At 37.1% G+C, this 12,009-nt stretch overlaps 1 protein-coding gene, 1 non-coding gene and 1 pseudogene across 2 annotated transcripts in view; 2 read left to right on the top strand and 1 right to left on the bottom strand.

The window, feature by feature from the left end:
- LOC141438843 (solute carrier family 41 member 1-like) overlaps positions 1-3,776 on the bottom strand; it is a 105,945-nt gene extending 102,169 nt beyond the window's left edge. The window contains exon 1 of the mRNA XM_074102865.1: positions 3,485-3,776. The gene's annotated coding sequence lies outside the window, so the exon portion shown is untranslated. The remainder of the gene's footprint in view (positions 1-3,484) is intronic.
- On the top strand, positions 2,941-3,022 carry TRNAL-AAG (transfer RNA leucine (anticodon AAG)). The gene has a single exon. It is a non-coding gene; the product is annotated as a tRNA-Leu (tRNA).
- Positions 3,777-6,590: 2,814 nt separating the features above from the next.
- LOC141438597 (uncharacterized) lies at positions 6,591-11,943 on the top strand (annotated as a pseudogene).
- The last annotated feature ends 66 nt before the right edge of the window (positions 11,944-12,009 follow it).

The raw sequence follows: 12,009 nt of genomic DNA, 5'->3' as shown, positions 1-12,009 counted from the left end.
TATAAAAAAACCGCATTCAAATCGGTCCACCCGTTTAATAGCTACGGTGCCACAGACAGACACACAGACATACAGACACACAGACACACATAGCAGTCAAACTTATAACACCCCTCTTTTTGCGTCGAGGGTCAAAAATTACGCTCATCTGGCTCATCCTATTATGTTGTTATTAAACTCCGAAGTCCAATCCAAAGTTCAATCATAGTCATGGATTTACCCATAGCATTTAGGTTCTAAAGTCCAGTTTAAATTTACTATTGAATTTTATAAGACAGAGGGCAAAAAACTATAATTTGACAAGGCGTTTGTTTATTACTTTACATACTCAGTTTTTCCCGATAGGTAACCACGGGTCGGGTTCAGGTTCAAATAGCAAGAAAAACGTGAGTTTAACTTGTAAAAGGTGTGAGCAACTAAAAATAGTATTGTTTTTCTCGTATGTCCTTTGTTCACGTGTTTCGTAGATTACGGAAGAATGTAAAGTATAATTTGAGAAAAAATTTTTTTTTTTAGATTCCGTGTCTTCGAAAGGAAAAACCCGACCGAATGAGGGTTGGACTCATGCATAAAAAAATTGTGTATTTTGTGTATTTTTTTGTGTAACATACATATTAACTAAACTACTTTATCTATGAATATCCAATTTTAGCAGTGTAGGGCTACTACGAAATTCGAAAATCGAAGTTCGTATCGTACCGTCCCTCTCACTCTCGTATGAAATAATATTAGCGTCAGCAGGAAGGTACGATACGAACTTCAATTTTCGAATTTCGAAGTAGCCCTACAGGGCTCTGCTAACATTGGATATTCATAGATAAAGTAGTACTTAGTAGTTTTTCTGACCTACTGCTTCTAAACGAAATTAAGGTCATTTTTAATTTAAAAAAAATAGGAAATTTTTAATTAAAAAAAGTTTAAAATTTTAAGTTCAATATAAGATCAATGGAAGTTAAAAAATTAAAAAAAAACTATCAAAAAATGACTGGTGACTTCTCATTCCTTAGTTTTCTTATATTTTTAAAAGTAAAAAAATGCAGTTATTATCTAGGTATTCATTGAGTTCTAAACAACCATACCACACTGGGTTAATAATAGTACAACAAGAGCGTAGCCATTTTACCCGAGACGTTAAAATAGCCACCGAGCCGGTACGGCGAGGGTGGATAGACACGTCGAAGGGAAAATGGGCTTAATGCTAGAGTTTTACACTCTGCTTTTCACTTCGACTGAGGAAATTAAATAGCAACAATGGAAACAATTATTCACTTGCTAGGTACCTTTTTTTTTTCATGGATTATTATATAATTATACATTTTTAGTTTTATTGATTTATTTTGATTGATTTGATTGATTTTTAGTTTTACATAAAATAAAAAAATATTAAAAAAATATATCGAAACCTTTTTGTTTGTGGCTGTTGACACCTGATTACATTATTCGTTGACATAAGTTTGTTTGGCTTCATTTAATAATGGTGAAACAGCTGTCATAAAATTTTGAATACAGTAAATCCCCTAAGTTCCCAAATACTTAATTTTATTCTACCCTCACACTGATGATATCACTACCGCCAGGGAAGACCCTCGGTTTTCCTCAATGGAACATGACCAGAATATGAAAATTGTGAAAAATAAGTACAATCATCTAACAATAGGACTAAAATGGCGACGTGATTTTCCTGCTTCACTGGCAATCATAGTTATTACTTGTTTTCATACGAGTTTATGGTGTCTATTGTTGTTTTGTCGTAAAACTATTTGAAAGGATTGTAAATTTTATTCATAAAATCACACATAGCCATGGTGGTACATACTTGGTAAAAAGTAAACACGCAAAACGGATAAATCCCACTAATACCTATTATCTCATCCCAAGTCTGTTTGTTTGTTTGTTACTTCATCACGTCTAAACCACTAAACCGATTTAGATGAAATTCGGTATACAGATAGTTGGAGTCCCAGAGAAGGACACATAGGATAGTTTTATCCCGGAAAATGACATACTTATGTAGTTCTCGCGGGATAAGCGATAAACGAATTATGCACGGACGGAAGTTTCATGTTGAAAACATTTCTTTAAACCTGCGCCAAAAAGGGCCTTGGCTTCTTGCCGTTTTGTCCTTGCACCTTTATTAAAAAAACAATTCCAAACTAAAGCAAAGCTCTAAGCCGGCGTAAGATTAGTTGCACTAACTAAACCGAGCTTACGGGCTTTCCCGAGCTTGTAGCTTTCTATATTTAGCCGACCGTGACCTGAAGCGGTCGATGAGCATGAGGCTATTGGCTTTTCCCATCGGGAGGTTCGAGTCCCGACAGGAGCGTAAGTAAGGGGTATGGACTCCAACGGTTTTTTATGCGGTTTTCACGGGTCCATATCGACTCGCAGAATGTAATGTTTGACAGACTGTATCGTTTGCCATAAGTACCTAACTCTTTTTCTCCGAATCCAATATTTTTCAGAATCGTTGTAAGTACATACCTAAAACAAACCTAACCTATAGTTTTCTATAGGATGACCATTTAAAAAATTCAGAAAAATTTACGGTTTCAGTGGAGAATAATTATGACAAACAATAATTCGGGCAAACATTACTATGACTAGCGAAAAGTATGCGAACTTTGGCGTTTCCGATCTGTTTTATTTACCTAGACCTTTTCATAATTATTTTCGCTATAAATTCTTTGGCAAATGCATTGGATGCAAACATGACGTTTAGTAGCACAAAGGTTTTGCTCTGGTATGTGATTCAGTTGATCAGTGGACCCTTAGGTAGTTTTAGTTCCGATGGCACAATTTGGCTAAATAAAATCATAAAAAAAATGTGTGTAATGAATAAAACCAAACAACCGTTTACTAACTCACTTCACTAATCAAATCATAGTCACGCATAAAATCACTGTTGGGATGTGAAACGAAATTTCACATTCTATCACAAGTGGTAGCGTGGCCGAGCGGTCTAAGGCGCTGGTTTAAGGCACCAGTCTCTTCGGAGGCGTGGGTTCGAATCCCACCGCTGCCAATGCTTTTTGATTTTTATTTCTTGGTTTTCGTAATAATTGTTTTAATTAAAATAAAATAATTTACTAAATGTGCAACACTAAAGTTCCGACACTGATAAGTTGTTCACTTGATATTTTTATTTCACGTAACCTAACCTAATTAACCCAATAATTATAAGGATAAATAGATGTTAGCAGCTATAGTAATATCACATGGTCATTGCATTATGCGATAACGAAATATTTTTTTATCAATTTGTTTAGTATCCATGCTAGGATCAAGTATAAATTTAAAAATAATCTAGAAAATAAAAAATTCAATCTATACAGTAGATACATTGCAACATCTAGAAGAAAATCTACACACGACATTCAGTATGCACTGTGTTCTAAAAAAGCACATTTTCGTGACCCATTCCACAGTAACATAAAAAACACTACTTCTACACGTTCTATTCACATTTCTCCGAATACGCACTCACCATTACATGGTCGTAATTTAAAATCGTCCACACCGGTTGGTAACTGACGTCAGACTGGCTGTCTGTCTACGAATATTTCGAACATGCACATTCGATTTTTGAAAACAGCTGAGACCAGCCTAACTTGACCTCTATTAACCCTACGCGCTTCAAATTACGATCGAAGCCGCACTAACGCCGGGGTCTAGCTAAAATGGCCAATATGTCAGAGGTCACTGCCGTGCCGCACTGCAAATGAAATTTTACACCACGATATTTCGTTAGATTATGAAATCTAAAACCGAAAACCTTTTTAATTTATTTTAAAACAAGTCCTTGGCGTGTAAAACCTGCTAGTATTCGCTAAAACTGAATTATTTACGCCATGTTTGGTTGCAAACAAGACTACGCATGCGCTAAGTTTAAGGCCAGGGGTGAAATGAAAACAATTCGAGGAAATGGCGGCTTTCAAGTAGACTTTTAGGTTATATTGAGAGTAAATCTTGAGATTTGTTTGTCTTTTTCTTAACAAATAAAAGTATAACTCTTGACCTAGATGCGCATCGTTGCACTGGCACGTCTCAAATAATTGCGTAAATTGAAATGAAAGGTACGCGGCGAAGGTTCAATGCAATGCGAACACCATGGAGTTCTAAATTTAAATTAGCCGCTTAAAATGCGCGGCAAACCAATTAATTCTTTAAAAATTGTTTCGAAGTGTTGCCATGTTTTATATTTAGGTACTTACACAGTTTTTAAGTGATTTGATTTATAGCCGATTAACATAATTATTACATAATTCATCATCATCCCAGCCTATATATACGTCCCACTGCAGGGCACAGGCCTCCTCTCGGAATTAGAGGGCTTGGGCAGTAATTCCCACGCGGTGGGATTGAGAACTTCACAAACACCGTTGAATTGCTTCGCAGGTTTGTTGTGCAGGTTTTCTTTCACCGTAAAACTCGCGGTAAATTTCAAATGTAATCCCGCACATGAATTTCGAAAACTCAGAGGTGCGAGCCGGGGTTTGAACCGACGATCCTCTGCTTGAGAGGCCATAGGTCATACCACTCGGCCACCACGGCTCGATAATAATAATAGTAATAATTATAATATTACATAATTATAATTTTAAAAATACTTAAAGGTAGATGTACCTAGCCCTAAAGTCCCTGTCCGCACTGCGAATGTTTCACCACGCGATATTGTTTTATTATGCGTATATTTTATATGCGTATATTATTACTAAATTATGAAATCCGTACCGCATCGCATTTCATTTGCATCAAATTGCAGATTTTTTCTGAGCGAATTTTTTACCGCTAGTGCGGACCATACTCGTTTATGATTCAATTGTGTTACAGAATGAGGGCTATCGCGAATGAATTCGCCGCTAGAGGCGCTAGTGTAGCGTGAGGTCTCCGAAATGTCAAATCTCATAGTTTTTGGGTGAGCTACGCGGGTTTATTTAGAATTAGAATAATTTTGTGAATATTTTGCAATATCTGTAATTAATTATGGCAAATATGCGTTCCGGAGCAATGAATGTCTGTGTTTTGAGACAGTTTTGTCTTTCGGAAACCTTTGTCCTCCCTTTTTTCCGAACAAAACGGGGACTATGCAACACTGTGGCATGCTCGATATTTATATGGTACGGTTTGAAGGTGTATTAAATATGATTTTAATTTAAACTTTGTTTCCACGCCCGTAATAACAGACTTTCAAAACCATACTTAAAAACCTCACGCAACAGTGCGCCATCTAGTGAGACAAAAAACGATAGCCCTCATTGCGAGAAAAAAACCGTGCAGTGAAAATTCGCAGCGCGGACGGGGCTTAATTAAACCATAATAATATGTGCAATTGTGCAGTGCACCGTAGTCTTATATTATAACAAATGAAGAGGGGCTTAAATAAAAGTTCAAAAATGAAATATACCTAGGCACTTAGTAGATTCTATTGATTCTATTTAGTTAATCACGTCTTATATTTTTTTATAGCAAAAATAAGCACAGTATACAATATTGTGCCACGCCATGCCACCCTACTCTTAACTCTGCTTTGGTTAAGCAATCTAAAATGCATTCTTTTGGCTTTGCCGTTGTCAAGTAAAAGAATTTTTAGCAATTTTTTTTTTCAGGTTATAAGTAACCTAAGCGTAGTAAGCGTGTACATAATACTAATATTGCAAGTTAAATAAAAGCTTGTAAAAAGTAATGGCACTTTCGGATGTAAGGATGAGTACACTAATCGAATCTAATGGTGGTACTATCTTCTATTTTAATATCATTGAATATAAATACCCAAGCCATGTAATGAGGTTATTTCATCATTAAAATATTTATAGATACCTGTTATTGTATATACCTACTGTAAACATTGTTTTCTATTCCGATTAAATAAAAACTTCCTTGTTTTTGATTTTTGTTGATTGCATTTCTTGTGGCAACTTGATGCAAATATCAAGTGGTTAATTTGATATTCAACTAACAAAATTGTATATCTAAAAAACAAAATAAGGATTGCAATAAAAATAATATTGTAAAAACCTGTAAAGCATGAAGCGTTCACTGCGCTAATGCGCTTATGCCTTATGCCATCTAGCGACTAGTAGTTTAACTACGGCTGGTAGAAATTTTCTAATTTGGATGGCAGTTCCACAAAACAAAGTCTCTGTGAAGTAAATTTCTTATGGTTTATAAAAAATGTCTTCATACTTTTATTCTACTGTTAAATAGGTAATTACTTTATTTCCATTTAATTATATGAAATATTTTTTGTTATTTTATATCAATAACGAAACGCGCTTGTCAACTTTGGCAGCTGGCTATTTTGACGTTCTACCCTATCACGTTCACATTCCATTCTTTCTACTTTTTTACCTTGCCTTGCCTTGCAACATCCATCTACTATTTCTATCATAACTATAGTTTTAAAATATGCTACTGTAAAAAAAACAATCATTATAGTAAAAATCTTAGGCATAAAATGATAAAATCTAAGTAATTGAAGACGTATACTAAAATTTCGTAGATAAAAATATTATTTTGAATGAAACTTCGAACAACTGACAAAACGTCAAGTCAACGTAGGAATAGCATGACTTTGACAATTGAACTTTTCATACAACGGCTGCAATTTTTTCGAACATTATTGATGGACAAACCAGAACCAGAACAAACCCAGTTTTTCTTTATGTATATCACATGGACTACTACTTGACTGCAAAATGGATATAAAAAAACCACAAACCATCCAAAAAGCCCGTAAGTGATGCTTCAAAGTTCTCTAATAATAGCTAAAATTCTTTTTGAATATTTCGTCAACTTATACAAATTTCAATGCCAATTGCGGAACAGTCCACAAAAACAATTTTTTCAAAACAGTATGTAAGTACGGAAATATCTATTTTATTAAGATGAATCTGAAGAATCCTAAGATGTCTTAACTATTATTCCTAAGCAGTAGACTTAATCACATGATACTAGCACTGTACCTCCTGCTGCGTTGCCAGCCCTGTCGGCTTATATTATATTTAAGTACGTTAATGTATGTTACTGTTTATATGCCGAATAAATATTTTCGTTCTTTCTGTCTTTCTTACAACGCCTATATTATGTCTCACTGCTAAGATCATACTTTTCAAATTTAGATACCAAGCTGTAGTTGCCACGGGGATCCATTGCAAATTAGGATCTTGACACACGCCATTGAACTGCTTCACTGGTGCATATATGTTTTTCAAAAACATAATTCTTCAACAGGTTTCACGAAGCTGTCTCTGAAGAAAAATAAGCCAAGAAAAGATGAAGAAATAAAGAAACTCAATTGCAGTTCTGACATTATTATTCTAGATGACTCATTTGAAAAGCTAAAATTAGAATTCCCACATGTAAGGAAAATTCATATTAATATTAGAAATGTTATACACTTTTTAGTAGAATGTAACCACAATAAAAGATATCAGGAGGAAATACCAAGGACCAAGATATGGACCAAGTAGAATTGTGCAATGATTGAGTAAATATGCTGCTGATATTTATTTATTTAGCTATTGGCATGCAACATGACCGTTAACACAATAGCATTACATTAGATACTTAAAATAAAATTTTTCAATTTCATCAGACACTTTTCAGACCTTGTTGATCCATAATACTTAATGCTAGTTACAAAAGATAGGCTTTGTTAGTACAATGTAAAGCACCATTCCTGGAAGACACACTATTTACCAGCCTAGAACACAGAACACCAGAGACATGGAAATACTAACCTGATTTTTCATGTACACACCGATTGAAACTCAAGTCAGTTTAACACGAGTTTGTATTTGGCGTTTATTATATGTTGGTATTATTCGGACCGGTAAATAGTGTCACCCACTGCGGTGTCCCAGCAGTCCACAAATGTTAGGGTTAAAAGTGTTGCAAAAACAGTTTTTAATAAACAAAAGTTTCTGTGAATGGTATATAATATTTCATGTCCTTCCAAATCTTGCTTTTCATCTTCCATTACAGCACCTCTTCATATGACTTTATGACCATTTTTAATTATTTCAGATTAAATCAACGCCCAAAGTGTATTCGCCAATCATTATAAATGACTCTACCGAGTTTGAAGACTCACCTTCACTGATACAGACACGGAAGCAACCAAGTACAAACGGAAATGTATGTTTTTTTATTTTTAATCTAGTATTTTAACGAGGCTTTAGTACACCAAATGTGACTATGTCAGCCTCATGGGGAGCCTCAGTTATATACACCACACTACAAATTTTTCGCTCTCCGTTGCACTGAAGCCACGTCTCTGGATGCAAAGGCCTGTCTAATGAACCTGTAAATCAGCATCGCTTCCTCTGAAAGTGGTTGACTCAAAATTACATTTACACCTCCATTGAACAAGCCCATACCATCCAAATACCTGTCTCTGATGTCCTTATTCTGATCACATTCCAAAAGAAATTGAAGTGAATTAGGTCTTCAGCTTATTACAACCTATACACAAAGGTGATTGCACAACTCTCATCAAATTCAAAAAACTGTTTAGTGGAATGTGACCAGACTGCACACGAAAAGCCCACACGAGAAGATCCCTGGGGAGGCTGGAATTATCAAACCAGGGTACTTTGAAGATTTTACTCTCTATGGTGCTGTACCAAATGCCCTTAGTCGTGGATACAATATTGAACATTTCCTGCCATTTTGCAAAACACTTCTCCCTATGTTAAAATTCATTACAATAAATACACTGTCCACATCCCCGTCATGATCATCATCATCATCTCGGCTTGGAAAGAACATGATCTCGGGCCGTGTTTTTCTTTTCACGCGGGTATTTCTTTGCAGTTGTTGTGTATTGTCTACTTGTCATAGTTGTTGTTGTTGTGTACGTCATAGGTGACCGAAGAGCTGACAGCTTCATTGGAAAAAGAACTGACTTAGCTATTTAAAGAGGGAATGCTGCCAGCTTCATTGGTTACTTGCCTAAAAGGACTGCTTTAAATAATTTGTTTTTTTTTTTTTGTTAGGTACCTAGTTTAATTAAAATCAATATTTTCAGGTTTCTTTCAACTGTTCCAACAAATCTCCTCTTCGAGATAATGCCAATTTAAGACCCAGTATTGGGGGATGGTCGCCCAGCGCAGCTGATTTTGTGCGCCACACCGAGAGTCGAACCCACGCCCACAACGCCCAAAGACGTAGCCAACGAGTCACTAGAGAAATGCTCGATTAGAAGATCCAGCATTCCCAAAAGAAACTTCTGGATGACATTTACGGCGAAGTCTGGAAATCTATACCGACGTTATTTAAAACTGTTTCACGTAACCAAGATGATTTATATGGTGTATCTAAAAAGCTTGATTTCGATGATGACGATAGTGACAAAGAAAATGTTAGGGTACGGTTAAAAGAGAATAAGAAACTTTATCTAACGGGTTCGGAAAGGAAATTGTTGAAACAAACTGAAGGAGAAAAGAGTTCTAAGAAGAAATTATTTACCGAGAAGATAATTAGTACGCCACAACCGCCTAAGCAGACAGTTAAGAGAAATGTTAATTCAACAACAAAGAAAAAGTTACCCAAGGGTAAATCGGTGACGGAGTTGGTCAAACATTTGGAAGACGATGTTGACAGTTTGGTGAAACAGGTTAAGAATGTGACTGTCACACCTGATAATTGCAAGCGGTTGAGCTTCATGGGCTCTCTAGCTGGTAAGCTTATAAGTACATTATACTACTTTTGAAGTACCTAAGTGTTTAACTTTGGAAACCACTTTAATTGGCGAAATAAGCGTATATTCCTTTTTTTTCCCTCTGATATTTTAATGAGGCTTTAGCACACCAAATGTGACTATGTCAGCCTCACGGGGAGCCTCAGATATATACACCACACTTTAGACAGATATTACACTCTCCCTTGCACTGAAACCACGTCTCTGAATGCAAAGGCCCGTCCAATGAATCCGTAAATTCGCGGATATAATCGTATATTCGAATAAGCGTATATTCGAATCAATGTTAAGAAACACAAAGTCTTAGTAAATCACCTACATCTTTACTCGCGCACATCTTCAGTCTTTGTCTGTATTGCATATTTAATCTTTAGAATTGTTGGCAAAATAATGCCCTTTACTGCATGACCATTTAATCGAGTCTTGAACCTCTGAACTGTGGTTTCATCCAAATGCGTTCAAAAACTCGCTCTGCCTATAAAGGACCAAAAAAAAAAAAAAAGAAAACAGCACCAGCAAAAAAAGCTGCATAAAAGGTCCTGAAAATTTATTAACATTAGTTTTGATGTCCTTTTCTGCACTAAGCACATAAAGAAAAAGTTACTGTACTAATTTCAAAATGTGCTGAATCGATTTTGGGCTTTATACTTTCAGAATTCGATAATCCAGGGTTCTCCGTACTCAGAATCACGAGCACTATTGATTTTGACGAAGAAAGAAAACGTCCCAATTTTCCATAAAAAATTTTATGTGTCCATTTCGTAAAAAACGTCACAAAACTGTCAAAAAAATTAGGTACAATTTTTTTTTCGTTTAAATCAATAGTACTCGTGATTCTGAGAAAGGAGAACCCAGAATTACCTAATTCTGAAAAAAAAAAGTTATGTTGCGTCATTTAAAGTAAAAATGTCCTTTTTATCAAATATTATTTTTTATCAAACACATACATAGTGACGAAACCTCGTTTCACGCAAAAAACCTTATCAAAATCGCTCAATCCATCTGAGATCTACAATGCCAGAGACAGACATAGTCTCTTTTTGCATCAGGGGTTAAAAACAGGCATGTAACATGTCTTCAACCAGTGCGTCCTACCAGTTTTAAACTACGGAGCCGAAACGTGGACCTTGACTGCGGGGCTAATCCACAAATTCAAGGTCGCTCAGCGAGCTATAAAGAGAGCAATGCTAGGGATTTCTTTGAACGACAAAGAACGAAAGTCTCCGACGTTGCTCAAAGAATTAGTTCGCTGAAGTGGCGTTGGGCTGGCCACGTCTGTCGCAGGACCGATGAACGGTGGAGCAGACGAGTCCCGAATGAAGACCAGGGACGGGAAAACGTAGTGTAGGGCGTCCTGAGGCACGGTGGACGGACGACCTTGAGAGAGTCGCTGGCAGCGGATGGATGCAAGCGGCTGAAGACAGTGTTGTGGCGTGCCATGGAAAGGCTGATGTCCAGCAATGGACTGCTGTAGGCTGATGATGATTATGTAAGCATTTTGTATTCCAGACAACGTCCCCCGCTGGCGGTGCCACCCCGAAGCGTTCCAATACCGCGACGGCTACAAGCAGCTCCGCTCGCAACTCACGCGGCGGCTGTATGAGGAGTTCAACCGGGTCGTGTTTGACGGCGCGCTCGACGATGACCTGCCCATCACTTGGGACACCAGCTCAGGAGTACCGCTGGGTAAGGCTCATCATCTCAACACACCCCCATAACCCCAATTGCGGTGCATAAGCCTCTAAGAATGGCCTTGGCCGTAGATCTCACACAGGTCCAATGCGGATGTGGCACTTCACATACACTATTGAACTACTTCGCAAGATAAACAGGTTTGTTCATGATGTCTTCCACGATGGTAAACTTTAAATTCAATGGGTAAACAAAATAAAATGCGTAAAATAAAATTAAGTGTTCTTCGCACGCATTTTTCCATTAGCCAACAGGTTAGACCTTTTTTTTAAAATTATTTCATGCGATGCCGGGGCGGGGCGCTAGTCAGTAATAAACCTGTTTTTATGTAACCTGTTTTTTTTTTTCATTTCAGCACAACAACGAACCGACTGGTGAAAACGTCCCGCGGCGACCGTCTGCGCACGTCGGCCATCAAAATTATCCTGCAAAGTGCTGATACGCCGATGCGCGTGCGCGACACTCTCATACACGAGCTCTGTCACGCGGCCACGTGGCTGCTCGACGCGGAACCTCCGTGCCGGCCACGGCCGCTCTGGAAGAAGTGGTGAGCTGAACCATCCTCTTTAGGGTTCCGTACTTCAAAAGGAAAATCCCTTATAGGTTCACTTTGTTGT

Source organism: Choristoneura fumiferana, chromosome 19 (genome assembly GCF_025370935.1).
Source record: "Choristoneura fumiferana chromosome 19, NRCan_CFum_1, whole genome shotgun sequence".
Classification (NCBI taxonomy): domain Eukaryota; kingdom Metazoa; phylum Arthropoda; class Insecta; order Lepidoptera; family Tortricidae; genus Choristoneura; species Choristoneura fumiferana.
Note: the sequence above shows the minus strand (reverse complement) of the source record. Positions and strands in the feature narration are given on the sequence as shown.